Here is a 22,472-nt window from a genome sequence, read left to right on the forward strand (position 1 = left end):
CTTAGATTACACATCAGGAAGAAGTTCTTTACTTAGAGGCACTGGAACAGGTTTCCCAGAAGCTGTGAATGCTCCAACCCTCAAAATGTTTAAGGCCAGGCTGGATGAGGCTTTGAGGATCCTGGTCGGGTGGGAGGTGTTCCTGCCCCTGGCAGGGGAGCTCATCTTTGAGGTCCCTTCCAACCCAAACCATTCTGTGACTCTGCAACAGTGGTAGCTAGGGTAAGGGTTAGGGTAAGGGTTAGGGTAAGGGTTAGGGTAAGGGTTAGGGTAAGGGTTAGGGTAAGGGTTAGGGTAAGGGTTTGGCTAAGGGTAAGGCAAAGGGTTAGTGTAAGGGTAAGTGTAAGGTTTAGATTTAGGGTAAGGGTAAGTGTAGCAGAAAGGGTAAAGGTTAGGGTAAGTGTAAGGGTACGTGTAAGTGTTAGGGTACGGGTTATGATAAGGGTAAGGGTTAGGGTAAGTGTAAGGGTTAGCTTTATGTTAAGGGCTAGGGTTAGGTTTAGGGTAAGGCTAAAGTTAAGGGTAAGGTTTAGGGTAAGGGTAAAGGTTGTGGTAAGGTTTAGGGTTAGGGTTATGTTAAGGGTAAGGGTAAGGTTAAGGGTAAGTGTAAGGATAAGCCTTAGGGTAAGGGTTAATTTTAGGGTTAGGGTGAGGGTTGAGATAAGGTTTAGGGTTAGGGTAAGGGCAAGGGTTTGGGTAAGTGTTAGGGTAAGGGCAAGGATAAGGGCAAAGTTTAGGGCAAAGGTAAGGGTAAGAGTTAGGGGAAGGGTACAAGTAAGTGTTAGTGTACGAGTTATGTTAAGAGTAATGGTAAGGGTTAGGTTTAGTGTAAGGGTAAGGTTTAGGGTAAGTCCTGAACAGAATCACAGAAGTGTATGGATACGGGTAAGGGTAAGGTAAGAGTAAGGGTATGGGTAAGTGTAAGGTTTAGATTTAGGGTAAGGGTAAGTGTAGCGGTAAGGGTAAGAGGATGGGTAAGGTTAAGGGTAAGGGTTTGGGTTATGTGGGTAGTTAGGGTCTGGCGGCCGGAAGATGTCGTGCTGTACGGAAAGGTGGACCCCTCCCTTGATGGACAGTAGCGTGTGGCCTGTGATGTAAGCAAGCGGAAGTGACGCTATGGGCCTCGGGTATATAAGCCCATGTGACTCGACAATAAACGCCATTTGCCATCCACCACATTGGTGTCTGTGAGCTGATGGACCAAGCGGCCTGGGGTTGGTCGCCGTGCCGTTCCTGAACCAGGTCGCCACTGCCCCCTGAAGGCAACAGGGTTACTGTAAGGATAAGCGTTAGGGTAAGGGTTAGAATAAGTGTAAGGGTAAGTGTAAGGGTATGTGTAAGTGTTAGGGTACAGGTTATGATAAGGGTAAGTGTAAGGGTTAGCTTTATGATAAGGGCTAGGGTTAGGGTTGAGGTAAGGTTTAGGGTTAGGGTAAGTGTTAGGGTAAGGGCAAGAGTTAGGGGAAGGGTACGAGTAAGTGTTAGGGTACGAGTTATGTTAAGAGTAATGGTAAGTGTAAGGGTTATGGTTAAAGTGTAAGGGAAAGGGTTAGGTTTAGTGTATGAGTAAGGGTAAGGGTAATGTTTAGGGTAAGTGTATAGATAAGGGTAAGGGTTAGGGTAAGGATAAGGTAAGAGTAAGGGTATGGATAAGTGTAAGGTTTAGATTTAGGGTAAGGGTAAGTGTAGTGGAAAGGGTAAGGGTAATGGTAAAGGTAAGAGGATGGGTAAGGTTAAGGGTAAGGGTAAGGGTTAGGGTAAGTGTAAGGATAAGCGTTAGGGTAAGGGTTAGGGTGAGGGAAACGGTAAGGGTAAGAGGTAGGTTAAGGGTAATGGTAAGGTTTAGGATAAGGGTTAGGGTTAATGTAATGGTTAGGGTAAGTGTTAGGGTAAGGTTTAGGGTTTGGGTAAGTGTTAGGGCAAGGGCAAGGGATAGTGTAAGGGTAAGAGTTAGGGGAAGGGTACGAGTAAGTGTTAGGGTACGGGTTATGTTAAGGGTAACGGTAAAGGTAAGGGTTAGGGTAAGTGTAAGGGTTGTGGTTAGTGTAAGCATAAGAGTAAGGGTTAGGTTTAGTGTAAGGGTAAGTGTAGCGGTAAGGGTTAGGGTAAGGGTAAGGTTAAGTGTTAGGAGAAGGGTAATCGTGAGGGTAAGGGTAAATGCAAGTGTAAGGGTTAGGGTAATTGTAAGGGAAAGTGTACGGGTAAGTGTAAGGGTAAGGATAAGGTTAAGGGTAAGGGTACGAGTAATTGCTAGGGTACGTGTAAAGGTAAGTGTACGAGTAAGTGTAAGGGTACGTCTTATGGTAAGGCTAAGGGTAAGGCTTAGGGTAATGGATAGGGTAAGGTTTAGTGTAAGGGTAACGGATAGGGTAAGGGTAAGGGTTGGGGTAAGGTTTAAGTTTAGGGTAAGGGTAAGGGTTAGGGTAAGGTTAACGGTTAGGGTTAGGGAAAGTGCAAGGATAAGGGTAAGGGTTAGGGTAACAGATAGGGTAAGGTTTAGTGTAAGGGTAAGTGTAAGGATAATGGATAGGGTAAGGGTTGGGGTAAGGTTTAGGTTTAGGGTAAGTGTTAGGGTTAGGGAAAGGGCAAGGGTTAGGGTGTTAGCATAAGGGTAAGAGTAAGGGCTAGGGTAAGGGTAATGGATAGGGTACGAGTAACTGTTAGGTTAGGGGATATGTTAAGTGTAACGGTAAGGGTTAGGTTTAGTGTAAGGGTAAGGTTAAGGTTTAGGGTAAGGGTTAGGGTAAGGGTAAGTTTAAGGCTAAGGCTAAGGAAAGAGTAAGGGTATGGGTAAGGTTAAGGTTGAGGGTTAGGGTAAGGGTAATTGTAAGATTTAGATTTAGCGTAAGGGTAGCGGAAAGGGTAAGGATGAGGGCAAGGGCAAGTGTAAGGGTTAGGGTAAGGTTAAGTGTAAGGGTAAGAGTAAGGGTATGGGTAAAGGAAACGTTAAGGGTAAGAGTAAGGGTATGGGTAAAGGAAATGTTAAGGGTAAGGGTCAGGGTTAGGGTAAGCGTAAGGGTAAGGGTAACATTAATGGTAAGGGTAAGGGTATGTGTAAGTGTTAGGGTACGGGTTATGATAAGTGTAAGGGTAAGGATTAGGGTAAGGGTTAGGGTTATTGTAAGGGTAAGCGTAAGGGTAAGGGTGAAACTAAGGATTAAGGTAAGGGTAATTGTAAGGGTAAGAGTAAGTGTTAGGGTAAGGGTAAGAGTTAGGGTATATGTTAGAGGAAGGGGAAGTATAAGGGTAAGGCGAAGGGGAAGGGTTAGGGGAAGGGGAAGTGTTAGTGTAGGTGTTACGGTAAGGATTAGGTTTAGTGTAAGAGTAAGGGTAAGGGTTAGGGTAAGGTTAAGGGTAAGTGTGAAAGTAAGAATAAGGGTAAGATTAAGCATATGGGTAAGAGTAAGTGTTAGGGTAAGGTTAAGGCTAAGTGTTAGGGTACATGTTAGAGTAAGAGGAAGTGAAAGGGTAAGGGTTAGGTTAAGCAGAAGTAGAAGGGGAGGGGAAAGGGTAAGAGGATGGGTAAGGGTAAGGTTAAGGGTAGATTTAGCTGAAGTGTAAGGGTAATCTTTATGGTAAGGGTTAGGTTAAGGTTAAGGGTAAGGGTAAGTGTTAGGGTAAGGACAAGGGTAAGGGTAAGTGTAAGAGTGTGGTGGTTTTACCGTGCTGGGCAGCTAAACCCCACAACTGCTCTCTCACTCCCCCTCTTCTAGATGAGGAGGGGGAGAAGCAAAGCAAAGAACAACTCATGGGCTGAGATAAGGATAATTTAATTAAAGGGAAATAATTATAATAATTAAATAAAGACTACCATGAACTAAACAATTTAACTAAGGGGAAATAAAAAGGGAAAGGGGAAAAGGAAAAAATAAAAAGAAGGGAGGAAAACAAACAAACAAAATAAATGAAGGCTATATGGAAGTGCAGAGGAAAGGAATTACTCTCTACTACCCACAAATGAGCGATGATTGACCACGTCCTTGAAGCAAGGCCTCAACTCACACAGCCGGTGTTCAAGAGGAGGACCGACATTTTCCCAACGAGAGCCCACCCCTCCCCTCTTCTTCCTGTTTCCACCTTTTATTGCTGAGTGTGACATCACATGGTATGGAATATCCCTTTGATTGGTTTAGGTCAGCTGCCCTAGTGATGTTTCTCTCCTCACTTTTTGCCCACCCCCTAGGAGGGTTAGAGAAAGGCCCAATGCTGAGCCACTGCTGCTCAGCAGTAGACACAACACTGGTGTGATAACACTGCTGTTCCAGCTACAAGTACAGAGTATGGCACTGTATGGGCTGCTGCCGGAAAGTTAACATTCCAGCCAGACTCAGTACAAAGAGGATGGGTAAGGTTAAGGGTAAGGTTTAGGGTAAGTGTAAGGATAAGCATTAGGGTAAGGGTTAGGGTTAATTTTAGGGTTAGGGTAAGGGAAACGGTAAGTGTAAGGGTTAGGTTAAGGGTAAGGTTAAGGGTAAGGGTAAGGTTTAGGGTAAGGGTTAGGGTTAATGTAAGCATTAGGGTAAGGGTGGGTCAAGGTTTAGGCTTAGGGTAAGTCTTAGTGTAAGGGCAAGAGTTTGGGTAAGGGATAGGGTAAGGGTTAGGGTAATTGTAAGGGTTATTTTTAGTGTAAGGGTAAGAGTAAGGGTAAGGTTTAGGGTTAGGGTAAGAGTAAGGGTAATGTTTAGGGTAAGTGTAAGGGTAAGAGTGAGGGTTAGAGTAAGAGTGTAAGGTTTAGATTTAGGTTCAGGGTAAGTGTAGCAGAAAGGGTAAGGGTTAGTTAGGGGAAGGGAAAGAGTAAGGGTAAGTGTTAGGATAAGGGTAAGCAAGTGTAAGGGTTAGGGTAATTGTAAGGGTAAGTGTATGGGTAAGGGTTTGGTTAATGGTAAGGGTAAGCATAAGGGTATATGTAATTGCTAGAGTAAGTGTAAGGGTAAGTGAACGAGTAAGTGTTAGGGTACGGCTTATGGTAAGGGTAAGGATAAGTGTTAGGGTAAGGGTTAGGGTAAGGGCAAGGATAAGGGTAAGGCTTAGAGTTAAGGTTAGGGTAAGGTTTATGGTAAGGGTAATGGATAGGGTAAGGGTAAGGGTTAGGGTAAGGGTACGAGTATGTGTTAGGATACGGGTTAGGGTAAGTGTAAGGGTTAGGGGAAGGGGAAGGGTAAGTGTAAGGGTTAGGGGAAGGGGAAGGGTAAGTGTAAGGGTTAGGGGAACGGGAAGGGTGAAAGTAAGGATTAGGGCAAGGGTAATAGTAAGGGTTAGGGTAAGGGTAAGTTTTAGGGTATATGTTAAGGTAAGGGGAAGTGTAAGGGTAATGGTTAGGTTAAGAATAAGGGTAAGGTGAAGGGGAAGGGGAAAAGTAAGGGTAAGGGTAAGGTTCAGGTTTAGGGTTAGATTAAGGGTAAGGGTTTGGGTAATGGTAAGGTTTAGGATAAGGGTTAGGGTAAGTGTAAGGATTAGGATAAGGGTTAGGGTTAGTGTAAGGGTAAGGGAGAGTGTTAGGGTATGTGTTAGAGTTAGGGGAAGTGTAAGGGTAAGGGTTAGGTTAAGTGTAAGGGTAAGGGTATGAGGAAGGGGAAGGGTTGGGGTAAGGTTTAGGGTTAGGTTTAGGTTAAGTGTAAGGGTAAGGGTAACAGTAAGGGTAAAGGTAACGGTAAGTGTAAATGTAATGTAATGTTTAGGGTAAGGGTTAGGGTTAGAGAAAGGGTTACGGTAAGGGTTAGGGTAAGGGCAAATGTAAGGATAAGGGTTAGGGTAAGTGTAAGGATAAGGGCTAGGGTAAGAGTAAGTGTAAGGGTTAGGGTAATGGTAAGTGTAACATTAAGGGTAAGGGTAAGGTTAAGGTTAAAGGAAAGGGTAAGAGTAAGGATTTGAGTAATGGTAAGGGTAAGAAGGGTTAGGGTAAGGGCTACGGTAAGGGTTAGGTAACGCAGTGTACAATCTGGGACGTCACACCCAGAGCTGCCTCTGACAAGGTGAGTGAGGAACAGATGTAGCAGTTGTGTTGTAGGTCTCACTGTTACTCTGAGTATCCCCTCTTTGTCTTTTAGAGCTGTTGTAGCTGTTTGAAGAGGGTAGATTGAAGCATCTGCCTCGGGGGCTGGTAAGCGGGCAGAGGTAAGGGAGCAGATGAGAGTAACTTACCTAGCTGTGCTGTGTCTTTGGATGCTGCCTCGGCCTATGCTTTTCTTTTTCTTTCACAGGTGTCTCGCGCAGGCTCAAAGGAGCAAACCGCACTCTGAAGAGCTATGTATGAAGAGGTGCTGGTCATGAGCTGGGTTGGAGCAGAACGACCAAGTAGCACAAGGTGACTATGAAAGTTGTCTGTCTTGATTTGCAGGTGCCGTGGCAGGCTCTCCACAGAAGTGACTGAGGATATGAGATAAGGCCAGAGAGTGACAAGGAGCAGCATGTGCAAGGATGGTTTCCAAGTGCTGCAGTGGCTTTCTCTTCCGTTCATCAGGTGCCACAGGCAAGGTGGGTTGTAACATCAGTCTTTATAATCTCAGGAAAGCAGGCCACTTGAATGCTGCAGGGCATCTGAGAAGGGTGTTCTGGCAGAAAAAGCTTGTCTGGCACGGCGGTGCCTGATGGCAGTGTGTTTCCTCAGGTGAAGAGGTGCCTGGAGCCCCATCTCATGTAGCCTGCGCGTGCCTTGAGGAGGAATCCTGCTTTCCAGCCATCCCTAAAGCTAAGTTTTGCTTGAAATGCCCTGTCTGTGTGTTGGGTGGGGTTGTACCTTGGCATGTGCGTGGTATGTGCATGGGGATGGCTTTTAAATCAGTGCAGCAGGGGAACGGGATCCAGTAACAACTGGGTAAAGAGGCCATGGATTCATCATCCTTTTCAGCCTAGCATGTGCCAGTCAGGGCAGTTCCAGTATGTGTTCTATGGTGTATGGTTGTTTCTGTGTACTATAGTATCCATTACCAGGTCTTGTTCCCATAGTTGTTGGCTTCTGCAGTGCTTGCTGAGCACCATATCATGGGTCGTAAATGTATTGTTGGCAAGGGGATAGTAATGAAGCAGTTTTTGTCTTTCATTGGGACTTGGAAAGGCTGATCTCTCTCAAGACCTTGATGTTGTCTGCTTTTCTTGATGGTAGCCATCACGGCCCTCAGTCTCTGGCTTGTGTGTGTTCGTGCTCATGTACGGTTTGGGAGCCTGGCTCCACGTGGTTTTGGGTCCCGGTTCTGTAGTTTTTCACTACTGTTTCTGGTTTGGGGGGAGGGATGGCTCCCTGCGTTGCTCTGGCTGGCCCGCCCTGCGCCGCCCCCCTCCCCCTGCCGCCGCTGCGTGGTGCCAGTCCGCCCTGGCCCGGCAGCATTGAAGGTGTAGTGAGATCCTCGATTCAGCCTATGTTATTGGCTACAGATTGATTCAGGGTTTTAAGGTTTCAGGGATAGGGCACTAGGGTTGGGTTTCAGGGTAAGGGGTTTCAGGGTTTATGTTTAGGGTTTTAAGGTTTTTAGGGTTGAAGTTTTAACGGTTAGGAATTTAAGGATTTGGGGGTTAGGGTTTTAAGGGTTTCAGGGTTAGCGTGTTAGGGTTTTAGAGCTTTTTGGGTTGTAGTGTTGATACGTTTTTTAGGGTTAGGGTCTTAGGGTTTTATTTTTGGTCAGTTATTTACAGTTAAGGTTTTAAGATCTTAATTATTTTTTTTTCAGGTTAGGTTCTCCAGGGCTAGGGTTTTGAGTATCCTAATTTTTGGGGTTTGGGTTTTGAGCATCTTAATTTTTGGGGTTTGGGTTTTGAGCGTCCTGAGTTTTTGGGAAAGGGTTTTGAGCATCTTAATATTTTCAGGATAGGGCTTTGAGTGTCCTAAGTTTTTGGGTTAGGGCTTTGAGCGTCCTAATGTTTTTGGGATGGGGTTTGGAGCATCCTAAGTTTTCGGGATAGGGTTTGGAGCATCTTAATGTTTTGGGTTTGTACACTGCTTGTACACTGTAGGGGCCTGCATCTTGAGGGAGGGTTGGGGCTGTTTGTACACCTTTGGGGCCTGCATCTGGGGGGTGTTGGGAGCTGCTTGTATACTGTAAGGGCCTGTGTCTGGTGGGGGGCTTGGGGCCTGTGTCTCGGGGGGGGTTGTGAGCTGGTTGTACACCTTCGGGGCTTGCGTCCATGGAGAGTTGGAGCCTGCCTCTGGGTGGGGGGTTTGGAGTTGCTGGTGCAATATAAGGGCCTGTGTTGGGGGGGATTTTGAGGAGGCAGTACAACTTTGGGGCCTGTGTCTGTGGGGGGTTAGGGCCTGTGTCTAGGGGGTTGGGAACTGTTTGTACAATGTCGGAATCTGTTTCTGTGGGGGTTGGGAGCTGTTTGTACACCTTTGGGGCCAGCATCTGGGGGTGTCTGGGAGCTGCTTGTACACTGTAGGGGCTTGTGTTTCGGGGGGGGCTTATGGGCCTCCCTGGGGGGGGGGGGTTGGGAGCTGCTTATATAGGGTAGGGGGCCTGCCTTGCAGGGGTTGGGAGTTGCTTGTAGAATTTGGGGCCCTGTGTCTGGGGGGTTGGGGTCTGTGTCTCAGGGGGGTTAGGAACTGGTTGTACACCTTTGGGGCCTGTCTCTGGGGGGGGAGCTACTTTTGAGAGGGGTTGGGGCCTGCATCTGTGGGTGGTTGGGAGCTGCTTGTACACTATAGGGGCCTGGGTCTCAGAGGGGGGTCTGGACTGTTTGTACACCTTTGTGGCTTGTGTTTGGGGGGGGTGGGTGCCTGTGCCTGGGGGAGTTGGGAGCTGCTTGTACACTCTAGGGGCCTCCATTTGGGGGTCTTTGGGGCCTCCCTTTGAGGGGAAGGGAGTTGGGAGTTGGTTGTACACCTCTGCGTCCCATGTTTTGGGGGGGGGGGGGCAGGGGGTTGGGACCTGTCTCTGAAGGGGCGGGTTGTGAGCTGCTTGTACACCTTTGGGACCTGTGTCTGGGGGGGTGGGGCCTGGGTCTGGGGCCTGTGTCTGGGTGGAGTCCAGTTCTTGGGAGGGGGTGGGGGGGTGGGAGCTGTTTGTGGGCAGTTGGGGTCTGCATCTGGGTGTGGTTGATGCCTGCTTCTGTTGGCAGTTTGGGGCCTGCTTGTAGACTTCTGCAGCCTGGGTTTGGGGGCTTTTCTGTAACGTTTGGGGTCTGCATTTTTGCTTTGGGATGCATCTTGAGCTTTTGAGGCCTAGCTGTAGCGTTTGGGGCCTGTGTCTGGGGCTTTTCTGTAGCATTTTGGTCGTGTGTTTGTGATTTGGGGCCTGTATCCAGGGTTTTGCCTTTTTTGTAGTTTCCATCTTTGTGTCTGTGTGTTTCGTTGTTGGTTGTCTGGGGTTAGGGGCAGTTTGGGGTTTGGATTAAGGTCAGTGTCATTAGCGTTAGGGGGTTGATAATAAGGGTTAGGGTTGTGGTTAAAGTTGTTAGGTTTAAGGGGAATAAGGATTTCAGGGTAAGGGGATCAAGGTTGTGGGAATAAAAATGTTTTTGCACAGTTACATCTTTTAGAGGGAAGGAAGGTGGTATTGAGATATGCTTGCAGTGATAAGAGAGCTTAACAGTGTGAAATGTGTTCATCTGATTCGTGTCAATATGGAACAATGCTCGGGCCACATGATATGATGAAATGTGACCTTCTGTCTTACATACCCATGTATAACCGCAAGTCTAAGAAAACCAGAGTGGTTAATGTATATAGTTCTTGTATTTTGCAAAGGAATGGTCCAGCAATTCAGGTCAATAGGGGATAAGAGAACAAAGGGGTTTCAGAATAACTGCTAACTATTACAACTGCTGCATGGGACACTATGCAAGTCTCTGACATCCAGCCAAGATGGACAAAGGAAAAGGACAAGGGAAAAGCCTGGGAGGAAGACTACGAGCTTTCAGCATGAGAGACCCCCAGAGGGACCACCAGAGACTGATAACGCATGCACCAGTGGGAGGGTTCAGATTCCAGGAACTAATTATAATAACCCTGCCTTTCCTAGAAGTAGTAATGAATATGTATTAGCCTAGCAGCATAAAAACTAGCCTCCTGATGTAACTGGTGTGCGTCTTGGTGGAGCAGAGACTCCCGGCGCACCCAGTGCTGTTTGCTTACCTCTATTCATTTAATAAATTGTAAACTTCAATTGCAATCCTATTTGGGACCCAGTCATTTATTACAACTGGGGGCTCGTCCGGGAGGGCTTTGGTTCCTGATTTCTGGTTTGATCTAGGAGAGGCACCCCCACCATTTGGTGGCTGCTGTTTGAGTCAGGTCGGCCTAATGGCATCTTGAACCTGAATAAAGGTAAGCAAAGATTTGATTATTTTTTTCAGCTCCCTTGCCAGCTGCAGCACTATATTTTGCCCGTAATTCTGTGTGTGAAGATCCAAACGAAGACGACAGAGTCGTAAGCATTTAAAGCGTATACCATTCGGTTGGGTGGGGTTCGGTTGCCTGTGTGTGTAAGAGTGTGACTGAGATGGAACTTAGTTCCGAAGCGATTGTGGAGGTCTTCTAACCGTGGTTCCAATCTCCTGCGAGGGACTTGGCCGGTGAAGGACCGAAGCGATTCCTATAGGATTTGTGGGTGTGTGATAGGTCCTCAACCCCCTGCAAGACACTCTTACTAAGGTAACCAAGGGCTGTGGGAATTGCCATAGTAAAATTCCTAGATGGGTCAGACAAAATCGAAGACCAGAGACCAGAAGAAAGGGAGAAAATTACCAGTCATACCACCAGAAAGTCCATTAGGAATAACGATTAGAAATTGGAATGATAGGGACCCCAGAAAAGGAAAAAGTAAATTAAAAATGGTCCAGTATTGTGTGACAGAATGGCCAAAGGAGCCTTTAAGACTACATGTCTTTCGGCCTGTTTTTGGATCCTTTGAAGACTGGATTTGCCAGGCCTTAAATATCCACGTTAATTCAAAGGAACCTTTTAGCCAGGAAGAAAGTGATTATGCAGGATTATGGATCAGGAGGACTCCACGTCCTTTTCCAGCCTCAATATTTACACTAAAAGCAGGTAAGAAATTTGAAGAAGAAGAAGAACATGAAAAAGAAAAAGAAGATAAACGTGAGCCGTTGGATAACCTACCACCTCCATATCCTAACAATCCACCCCTGGCGGCTCCCCCTCCAGTGGCTGTGGTATCTCCACCAGCACCACCGTTGCCCCAGCTTCCACCACCAACAGGACCAGAATTAGACCGACCTCCGGCTGCATGCACTAGAAGTAAGACTGCCGTATCTGAGAGAGCTTCTCTATATCCCTTAAGGGAGGTAACTGGTGTATAACTGGTGTGCGTCTTGGTGGAGCAGAGACTCCCGGTGCACCAAGCACTGTTTGCTTACCTCTATTCCTTTAATAAATTGTAAACATGAATTGTAACCCTATTTGGGACTCAGTCATTTATTACAACTGGGACCTCCTGATGGGTGGAAGCTGTTGGGATAGCCTGGGATGCTGAGGCATGGTGCTGCAACAAGGTTGGTGGTCAGTGGCGCCCTGGGGCAGGCCGAATTGGGAGGGAGCGAGGCGGTGGGTGGTCGGTGGCTTCTGTGGAAATGGCCCTTGTGTGGGGGCGGGGGCGGCACATTCAGAGGAACCTTGACAGGCTGGGGCAGGCAGGCAGGAACCTTTTGAAGTTCAGGAGAGGGAAATGCCAAGCCCTACCCCTAGGGAGGAACAACTCTATTCACCAGCACTGGATATCTCGATACTAAATAAGCGTTTCTTCATGGAAGGGGTGGTTACACATTAGAACAGGCTGCCCGGGGAAGTGGTAAGAGTCCCCATCCTTAAAAGTATTTAAGAGACGTGTGGACATAGCACTTAGGGATACGATTTAGTGGTAGCATTAGGTTGATGTTTGGACTTGATGTTCTTAAGGGCCTTTTCCAACATAAGAATTCTTGTTAAGGATGGGGATTCAAATAACAAATGCATTTTCGGGAAGTGGCTCTATCCTTCATTGTAGGTGACAGCAGCTCACCTTGCAAATGGAATCCACCCAAACATCTCGGGTCATGTCATCACAGATACTGTAGAAGGGAAGAAAGTTGGAACTTTTTTTTCAGAGGGAAAACCTGCAGGTGAGTACAGAAGTAACATGTACACTGGGAGCTGTAGAGATTCCCTGAAAGTTTAGGGTTGAAATTTGGCTAGGCCTGCCTGTTCAACAAATGGGAAACTATGCTCTGCTTGACAAATGGCTTTTGAAAGGTAATTTTCAATGTTGGAATGGAACATCTTGAATCCTCTTCTCAGGTTCCTTCCAGCTGCATGACTTGCTGCATCGGCCTTGCATTCAAAGAACTAAGTAGAATTTGTATTGTTTTCAGTCTTAGAGGTTATCATCTCTTATTGATGATCTCAGGGTGAAAGCATGCATATAGAATGTACTGCTGAACTAAGATAGTGTGCAGTTTCATTTTTTATCCTGTTCTTTTTATGACTCAGTCTTTTGTTACTGTATGCAGCAATGTTTTCCTGCCTCTGTGTTGCTGTGACAATGTAACAAGGGCCGCAGAAAGTCAGACCAAAGATCTGTGATCTTAGCAGAATAGAACAAGTATAGACTGATACTTGTGACTTGCACTGTAAGACAAGCAAATGCCTTGGAGTATAGAAATGTTTAATGGATTTCTTGTAAAAATTGGCCATATCCCTTGAACCCATGTAAACGCTTAGCATCCGTGGGTCACAGCAGTCACGTGCCTTAACTAGGCATTGTGTGTAAACTCTGGAGCTAGCTTCACTATGTGAAGAACCGCTGCCTTTATTTTGTGTGTGCTTGTGGGCAGGAGGAGTGAAATTTGCTTCCTGCTAGCTTGTGATGCCCCCATCTTCTGTATGTACAGAGAACATGGGTGATCGATATCTGTTCAACTTCTATGATACTAGACATCATCTTTTCCCTCATCTCTTTTTCACATGAAAAAGGTTTTTTCTTAGTCCTTTTCTACAGAAACTGTTCCAAACATTTGGCAATCCCTGTTTCTCTTGGCTGAAACTGTTTTTATTCTACTGTGACCTTTTTAAGGTGGGCAAAAACAAAATTTTGTGTAGCATCCAAGATGCAAATGAACCTTCCGTTTATAAGATAGCAAGGCTACCTTTGAGTTTTGATTAGATTGGTGATGTTTTTTGTTGCCTTTCCTAGGCCTTTTCTAAAAGGTTAAACAGGGAAGTTGCTGTTCAACGCTGATGAGCATTGAAGTGATGTTTTCATAGGATTGTGTGCAGTACCAAGGCCTGATTTCCCCTTCTGCCTCTTCATTACTTCATGTTTATCTGCTGTGAATTGTACTTGCTACTTGGTTGCATAGTGGCTGCAAAGGAATCACAGGCTGGTTGAGTTTGAAAGGACCTCCACAGGTCACCTGGTCCAACACCCCTTTTGTGTTCAAAGAACACAAAAATATACTCCACGTTATAAAGTATGACCTCGCTTTAAAAAGCTGTTTTAACAGTCCTTCATTAAGTCTTATTAATCAAGTGTCCCCTAGTTCTTTTCTTACGCTTCCCACTATACCTCCTGTTATTTTCCTTAACGTGGGAATTCCTGCTCTGGCAATTTCTGTAGGACACTTCTTAAACAGAAGTCTAGGCATATTAGTCACGTTTCAAGTCATCTGTTTCAATTCAGACAACTTCAAGAGTTAAAAGTGAAAACATAGCTTATCCATGAGCTCCTTGAGAACTCCTTAGTGAAATGCTGCCTGAGCCTTTTGACTTCTGTTTCTGTGTCAAAAGTTGTTCTGTATCGTTTCAGTTGGAGATGGATTCTTTGACATCCGTGCCAAGAAAAACCTTTCTTCCATAGGAGCCCTTCAATGTACACAGAGCGGAGAAAGAGCAGCTATTCTGCAAGTTGGTACTCAGGCTGGTTTTGGCTTCCCATACTGTTTGTACATTCCCATGTTGTTTTGCAATCTTTTCTCTTTTCAGTAGTTATATAATAAAACTTTTTCAAAGGATGCCTCCCTGTTTTCAGTAACCTCCTTACGCCCTGAGATTTAGCCGTCCTTGTATTCTTTTGCTCTTCGTTTTTTTGATACAAGTCGTAGAGTTGTTGGATCCCCGAACTCTGGGATGGCCACCGTGCTGAGCTCTGGGTTGCCTACCTCCGGAGGGGCGGGAGGTGGCCATCCTGATCCTCTGGGGTCTGGCCTTGGGCGGCGTGGGGGCCACCATCACAGGGCCAGGGAGTCCAGCAATGGGTGGCACAGGGGCTGGCTGTCCTGTGGTCCGTCCTCGGGTGGATGGGGGCGCAGCATTCCCAGGGCCCGGGGGTCCAACCTCCGGTGGCCAGCAGTTCCAAGCCCTGAGGGTGTAAGTCTCAGGCGGCAAGGGGGCAGGCTGTCCCTTGACCCGGGGCGGATGTTCTCAGGCTCATGGGGCCCGGCTATCCCGGGAGCCGGCCTCTGGAGACACAGGGACTGGCTGTCCCGTGTACCGGGGGTCCGAACTCGGGTGGTGTGGGGGCTGGCTGTGTTGCAAAGCAGGAGGCTGTCATCCGCCGGCTTGGGGATTGGCTGTCCCGAGCCCCTGGACTTTGGTCTTGGGCGACGCGTGTGCTAGCCACACCGGGTTCCGCGGCCGACCTCGAGCGGCTCGCAGAAGGTGGTCCCATGTGTGGGAGTTCGGCCTTGGGCGGCGTGGGGTCTGGCTGTCCCTAGCACCTAGGCTCCGGTCTTGATCGATGCGTGTGCTAGCCGCATTGGGGTCCAGGTCTAACTTCGGGCGGTTTGGGGACGGCGATCCCAGGGCCCGGGTGTCCGGCTATGGACTGCACGGGGGCTGGCTGTCCCATGTCCTGGGGGTCTGTCCTCAGGCACCGTGGGTGCCGGCCGTAACATGAAGTGGGAGGCTGTTGTCCGCCAGTTCAAGGACTGGCTGTCCCAGAGACTGGGGTTCGGTCCTATGCGGAGCGGCGGCCTGCCATTCCCAGCTCCTGGTTGCCGCCATCCAGAGGTGCGAGATCCGACCATCCCAATCCCCTGGGCTCCGAGGGTCTTGGATGACGCGTGTGCTAGCCGCACTGGGATCCGGGGCTGAACTTGAGCATCACTGGACGGCAGTCCTGAAACTGGGAGTTCAGCCTTGGGTGGCGCCAGGTCCAGCTGTCCCTAGCCCCTGGGCTCCGGTCTTGGGGGATGCGTGTGCTAGTCGCACCGGGGTCCGGGTCCAACCTCGGGCAGCTTGGGGACGGTGATCCTGGCGCCCGGGTGTCCGGCCACGACAGCGTGGGTGCCAGCCGTACTCTGAAGCAGGAGGCTGTCGTCTGCCGACTTGGGGACTGGCTGTCCCAGAGACCAGCATTTTGGTCCCGTGCGGAGTGGTGGCTGGCCGTTCTGAGCTCCCAGTAGCCTCCATCCAGAGGTGTGGGATCTGACCGTCCTGAGCCCCTGTGCTTCAGTCTAGGGCGACGCGTGTGCTAGCCACACCGGGGTCCAGGGCCGAAACAGAGAGGCACAAGGACGGTGGTCCTGTGTCCGGGAGTTCAGCCGAGAGCAGCACAGGATCCAACAGTCTCGAGCCCCTGGACTCCGGTGCTGGGTGACGCGTGTGCTAGCTGCACCAGGGTCTGAGGCCAACTTCGGGTGGTTCGGGTACGGCGATCCTGGGGCCAGTGTGTTCGGAAAAGACCCCCATGTCCCAGGGGTCCAAGTTTGGGTGCCAAGTTTGCAGGCTATGCCGTGAAGTGGGAGGCTGTCTTCCGCCGGCTCGGGGACTGGCTGTTCCGGAGACTGGCGATTCGGTTCTGTGCAGAGCAGCGGCCAGCTGTCCCTAGCCTCTGGTATCCGGTCTTGGGCAAAGCATGTGCAAGCTGCACCAGGGTCCGCGGCTGACTTCTGGCGGTTCGGGGATGGCTATCCCGGGACATGGGTGTCCAGAAACGGGCTGTGCGGGGGCCGACTGTCCCGTATCCCGGGGGTCCATCCTCGGGCACCGTGGGTGCCGGCCGTGTCATGAAGTGGGAGGCTGGCCTCTGCCGGCTCAGGGACTGGCCATCCCGGAGACTGGCGGTTCTGTCCCGTGTGGAGTGGCGGCCGACCATCCCGAGCCCCTGGGCTCCGGTCCTGGGTGATGCATGTGCTAGCCACACCGGAGTCTGGGTCCAACCTCGGGTGGCTCTGGGATGGCGAACCCAGGACCAGGGTGTCCAGCCACGGGTGGCGTGGGGCCGGTTGTGGCGGGAATGGGGAGTCTGTGTTCCGCTTCCTCGGGAACTGGCCGTCAGGGAGACCTGTGGTTCTGTCCCATGCGGAGTGGCGGCCGGCCATCATGCGCCCCTGTGCTCCGGTCCTGGGTGACATGTGTACTAGCAGCACGGGCCTCCGGGTCTGACCTCGAGCAGCTCTGGGACGGCGATCCCAGGACACGAGTGTCCGGCCACGGGTGGCATGGGTGCCGGCCATGCTGTGAAGTGGGAGGCTGTTGAGCGTCCTAATGTTTTGTGTTAGGGCTTTGAGCATCGTAATGTTTTGGGTTGGGTTTGGGTTTTGAGCGTCTTAATTTCTGGGTTTGGGTTTTGAGCGTCCTAAGATTTTGGGTTAGGGGTTTTAGACATAGGTCTTCAGAGGTTTAGTGTAGTAAATAGTTTGGGTTAGGTCTGTAGTGGTTTCGAGGTTCTTTAGGGTTAGGGCTTGAGGCTTTTTTGTGTAAGGGCGGTAAGGGCTAGGGTTACAGTGAGTGCTGTTAAATATAGTTGTCGAAAACTCGGCCTCTCATTGGCCGTGCTGGCTGTCCGGAGAATGCTGGTAGGTTTAGTTTTCCGGCACAAGGCTTCCGGGAGGCCATGTTGGGTGCCCAGAGCATGCCGGGAAACGTAGTTCTCAGGAACTGGGGTTAGAGTTAGAGGCTGGGGCTAGGGTTAGGGTTTAGGGTGAGGGTTGGGGTTAGGGTTAGGGCTTAGGGTTAGGTTCTTAGGGTTTTATTTTTGGTCAGTTATTTACAGGTTAGGGTTAGGTTTAGGTTTAGGTTTATGGGCACTAAATAATGCGCCTGGGCACATTTAGAGCGCGGCACCACCTGGGCACATTTCTCAAGTGGAGCTAGGTGAGGTAAAGGAGTTGGGTACAGAGAGGTATTGCACAACGTTATGTTGCATCAGTAGCAGTGAGTGTTGTGGAGGAGGTGGGTATTAGGGCTGGCACACTAGCGAATGCTGGTTCTCTGTGTTTGAGGATGATGGTGAGCCTGTTTAAATTAATTCCAGTTGAAGAAGCTTCAGATACTTGCTTGCTGATATTGTCAGTTCAATATTCAAAGCTACAGCAAAAGCACAGGGATTTTTGCTTCTAGAAACACTCCAGGTCTCTTGTCTGCTCTCTGCATGCTTTTGAGCTAAAGCAGATTTAAAAAAAGAAACAAAAAAGAAAGAAGAAATAAAACACAGCTGCTGCTGTGCCTGCCCTCTTCCTACTTTCTTGTGCTTTGTCCCTCCCCTTTCCCAGGTGATTGGGTTTGGGTGCTGGGCAGGGCCAAAAGGTATATGAGCCCCAGGCATGCCATCAGAGAGCTCCTTCTGCCTGGGCTGCTCTTTGGGGTAAGTGCTTTGATTTTCCTTCAGTCAGTTGCAGGGTTCTCCAGGCATGCTGGAGTCTATGGTTTTCTGGATTTCTAAGTGCTTGCGATTCACTTAATAGAAGGATATTTAGTAGAGGCTGCTGGCTCGCTGTTTTTTGGGATGGTGGGACACTCTTCTGTTTTTGAGCTATACTAGAATCTAAAGATGTATAAAACCACTTGTGTAGTTCTCCAGAGGACTAAAACCAGCTTGATTGCATGCTACATGTGGCTTAACAGCATAGATGCAGGATTACCAAGAAACTGAGCAGGGTTGTATCAGTCACCTCTTTCATCTGCCAAGGGTGAGTCTGTGATTACCCCTGCTGGGGCTGCTGTGTGTGCATGTCTTTTTGGCATTCATGGAGCTCAGTTGCTTTTTTTGTGTGTGTATGTTCTAACTTTTTGTTTTTTTTTTTTTGAGGGGCGAATAGTGTGTGTGCTGAGCGTGGCAAATAGTGTGTGTGCTGAGCGGGTGGGAGGAGGTGGGGAGCTGCTCAGGACTGGTAGGTTCTGTTTCTGGGAGTGTGTGGCGTCCTTCCTGTGCGATGCGACTGATCGTTGGGCAGGAATGTTTCAGCTCCTGTGTCTTGAGCAATGTAGCTTGTGTAGTGTGTGTTGTTTGGCCTGGGCAGAGTTTGCTGTGGCGCTGTGAGCGAAGAATCTCAGTTAGAGCTGGTGATCAGCTGAAGTAATGGAGCTGGGAAGAGAGAGGTATTGCAGCAGGTACGCTGTGGCTGTGAGGTGCCTGAGAGTGTGCTTTTCTCTTGTCTTTGCAGGTACTTTGTGCAGTCGTAGACAGGGAAGGGAAATGCTCATGTCACAAAGCACTGAGGGAAGGTTAGTGTTGTCAGCGTGGTCATCCCTTATCCGAAGCGAAGGGAAGACACTCAGGTGTTTCCCTCTGGGGAACGAGGTGAGGCTGTTTGGGATAGAGGAGCAGTGTGGCAGGTGGGTGCTTGCAAGCACAGTGGTCATTTTGTCCTTTTGTGTTCCCAGGTGGCATGGGTGATGCTGGCTGCTCCTTTCAAGCTTGGACCTAATTTGCAGGTACAGAGGCAAGTGGCCTGCTGTTTTGAAAGGTTAAAACTAAAGATGGGGTCGCTTATGTTGTTGAGGGGTGGGTGCTACTGCTGGCAGCTGAATGTTTATTTTCTGCCTGTGTGTTCTTTGTTCAGGCTGAAATGCACTGCGCAGTGCAGGATATCTCGACCCAAGCTGCCTCTGGAGTGACTCTGGTGTGTGATAAGCAGAGATAGCTGTTAATTTTTGAGGTGTGGTTGTCACTGCAGTTATTTTCCTACATCCAATAGAGTAAAATTCCAGTTTACCTTTTAGAGGTGCTATAAGTGGGTGAAGAGAAAAGATGGAAGCATCTGCCACATGGGGCAGGCAAGCGGCTGAGGTACAGGAGGGGATGAGAGTATGTGATTTTTCCTAAAATGGAATTGATTTTGTTGGTGTATAATCTGTTCTGCTCCTAGGTTTTTCTTGCAATGTAAAGAAAAGTTTGAGCTAATTCCAGTTAAGAAAGTTCCATTTCTTTGCTTGGTTGTATTGTCCTTTTAATATTCAAAGCCGCAGCAAAAGCATGGGGATTGTTGCTTCTAGAAACACCCCAGTTCTCTTGTTTGCACTCTGTATGCTGTTGAGCAAAAGCAGATTATTAATAATAAAAAAATGGAACACACTAAAAACAACAAACAAACATCATTGGGTGATGTGTTGTGAATGCAATAATCATTTAATCCCTTTGTTTTCCCAGGTGGTGTGGATGATGCTGGCTGTACTGTTGGAGCTTGGACTCAGAGAGGAACAGGTGAGCACAATCATATGTTGCATCAATAGTAATCAGCATTGTGGAGAAGGTGGGCATTGGGGCTGGCATGCTACTGAATGCTGATACTCTGTTTTTGCAGCTGATGATGAGCCTGGCAATTGACTAAGATGACAATCAGTGCCTGTGCATTTCTTGAGGTGGAGGGAATTCACCATCCAGCAATCTGAGAGCTAAACTGGGGAGCACCTGATATTTGCATATCTGGGGTGGCTAATGGGAGCTGGGAGCCAGAGCAACATGGAGCCAGCTGGCTGAAGATACTTGGTGCCACTGTGAGGGTGGTCCAGGCTGGGTCATGTTCAGGCTGCTTGTGGCTGGGTCAGCAGGCTAACAGAAGAAGTGGGATTATTTTGTAGCGTGAGTGTGCGCGCCAGGCAGGACAGTTTCCTTCTGTTTGTCTGTCCTGTAGTGTTGCTTCTGCAATGTTTGTTCTGTGCTTCTTAGGTCTTGATATCCTCCTAGCTTTTTACACTGGACTGACTAGACAAGCGACTTGGAAGCTGTCCTGAAGGGCCTCAATGCTTGTTTTGTCATCATGGCTCTGATCTGAGCATTTCTTGTCTTGCAGTTGCTGCTTGAAGTGCAGATCTCTTTCAGGTCTTGTGCATCACATTCGGTTTGAGATCGCATGTTTCCATCCTCACTCTTGCAGAAGTCATCTGGGCTGAGCACCAAGAGCAACAGCACAGGCAACACAGAACACAGATGACAAGCTGGGACTGCCCTGCCTGGCATGGCTTCATGCTGTACGTGACACAACTGCCTACACATCATCTCTCTGCCTGACCTGATGAATCCTGAAAGGCCCCATCTGCTGCAGTGACTTAAAAGCACAGACCCGCACCCTATGGGTGCATTCACAACCCCAACTCAAACATAGCACTTGCCCCCCAACTTAGCTTGGTAATGCTGGGAAGCATGTTCCATCCTCACCAAGGAACACAAAGGCTAGCCAGGACATTGCTTCAGGCACAAGGCTCCTCTTCACCTGCAGAAATAAAATCCCATCAAGCGCCAGCACACCAGCCAAATTTCTTTCAGTGAAACACCCTCCTCAGAAACAAAACAGTAGTCAACCGACCTGCTCCGCTATTGAAATCAGATAGACACCCTCCAGACAACTCCCCGCCTCCCCCTGCCAACCACTCCCCAACACACAGGATTTCCACCTCAACTTAATTCTCAGGGCTCAGAATCCACCATCAATGTGGACCACAGAGGCCAGCTAGGATGTTACCAGTACCTTCTTCGTCCCTGCAAAAGAGGAGTCACCCAGAGGTGCACCAAGAGACTACTACACCAAAAACAATACCTGTTTTCCAACTTTTCACCACTCACCTTCCCAACCCAGGCTGAGCACTTCCATTCAGTGTGCCAAGCCAAGGTCACGGGGCTTACACCAGGGAGAAAGAACAGACAAACGTGACAATCCACAAAACAGTCTATACCCACTCTTCTTTCCTCCCCTACTGCAACAGCCAAGAAGCTCCAGAGCCACATGCCCCAAGCCAGTACCACCACTTCGCTCACCTAACATCCCAAGGAGATACATCATGCTCCCAGCTCCTCTTGCGCTCTGAGCATCTCCAGCATTTCAGGAACTGGAACCGCTGACATCTGGCATTCCTCAGAAATGTGGCAGGAGACATACTCCGCTGTTGCAAGGCGCTTGCAAAGCCAGCCCAACATGAAACTGACTAACACAGTCCACCGAACAACTCAGGGTCCCCTCTGCTGTCCACTCACCCTCAAGCTTCATTTAAGTTTCCATGTCTATGCCCTGGGCTACAAGAAACAAAGAGACAAGGTCACATCCACAATGGACACGCAAACAGTAAAGCTCCTTGCAGAGGACTCAAACACAGAGACCAGAGCCAGATAAATAAAAAAAACACCCTGAATTCCACAAATGCCAAAAGGTCATGAATGCACAGCAGCCCCAACAGAGGTAGTCACAGACTTATCTTTCACAGACAAAAAAGGCAACCCTGCTCAGTCTATTTGGTCATACTGCACCTACAAGGTCAAGCCTCTTGTAGCATGTAAGCAAGCTGGTTTTAGTCCTCTAGAGAGTTACACAAGTGGGTTGATTCATCTAGAGATTCAAGTATAGCTCAAAAACAGAAGAGTGTCCCACCATCCCAAAAAACAGTGAGCCAGCAGCCTCTACTAAATATCCTTCTATTAAGTGAATCGCAAGCACTTAGAAATCTAGAAAACCATAGATTCCAGCATGCCTAGAGAACCCTGCAACTGACTGAAGGAAAATCAAAGCACTTACCCCAAAGAGCAGCCCAGGCAGAAAGAGCTATCTGATGGCATGCCTGGGGTTCATATACCTTTTGGTCCCACCCAGCACCCAAACCCAATCACCTGGGAAAGGGGAGGGACAAAGCACAAGAAAGTAGAAAGAGAAAGAGAGTAGCAGCAGCTGTGGTTTATTTACTTTTTTATAAGGCTTAGCTCAACAGCATGCAGAGTGCAGAGAAGAGACCTGGAGTGTTTCTAGAAGCAACAATCCCCATGCTTTTGGTGCAGCTTTGAATATTAAAGGGACAATACAACCAAGCAAGTAACTCTAAAAGACAAAGAGGGGATGCTCAGAGTAACAGTGAGACCTGCAACACAACAACTGCTACATCTGTTCCTCACTCACCTTGCCAGAGGCAGCTTTGGGTGTGACGTCCCAGGTTGTACACTGCATTTCAGCTTTATTAAATGAAAACAGTCACAAGATAATCATACAGGTACCAGCATTAGCATCATCCCTCAACAACACAAGGGACCCCATTTACAACATTATCGTTTCGAAACAGCGGACAACTTGCCTCAGCACCTCAGAAGTAGACCAAGCCAGTCACTGAGCTGCCGAATGAGAGCTTGACAATTCTGGAAGGCGTTCTTTCCTTTGGCTGCTTCCTCCTGAGGTTTATCTAAGGCTTGCAAAAAAAAAAAAAAAAAAAAAAAGAAAAACAGTCCACATCTGCAAGCTTTGACGATTCAACAACAGACCTCTCCTCCAGCACTATTCAAGCACTATGCGAGCACCTGCTCACAAGCAGCTCAACTCTCCCTCCCCCACCATCTGCCAAACACCACAGA

At 48.5% G+C, this 22,472-nt stretch overlaps 2 long non-coding RNA genes across 2 annotated transcripts; one reads left to right on the forward strand and one right to left on the reverse strand.

Annotated features, from left to right (window-relative positions):
- The first annotated feature begins 1,730 nt into the window (after positions 1–1,730).
- LOC139998804 (uncharacterized) lies at positions 1,731–8,263 on the forward strand. Its single transcript, XR_011803756.1, has 4 exons — positions 1,731–6,114; positions 6,201–6,257; positions 6,338–6,474; positions 6,608–8,263. It is a non-coding gene; the product is annotated as an uncharacterized lncRNA (long non-coding RNA).
- Positions 8,264–18,087: 9,824 nt separating this feature from the next.
- On the reverse strand, positions 18,088–21,775 carry LOC119718620 (uncharacterized). Its single transcript, XR_005269731.2, has 3 exons — positions 21,652–21,775; positions 20,901–21,155; positions 18,088–20,358 (listed from the first exon to the last, which is right to left on the reverse strand). It is a non-coding gene; the product is annotated as an uncharacterized lncRNA (long non-coding RNA).
- Between the last annotated feature and the right edge of the window lie 697 nt (positions 21,776–22,472).

Source organism: Anas platyrhynchos, chromosome 16 (assembly GCF_047663525.1).
Source record: "Anas platyrhynchos isolate ZD024472 breed Pekin duck chromosome 16, IASCAAS_PekinDuck_T2T, whole genome shotgun sequence".
Lineage (NCBI taxonomy): Eukaryota > Metazoa > Chordata > Aves > Anseriformes > Anatidae > Anas > Anas platyrhynchos.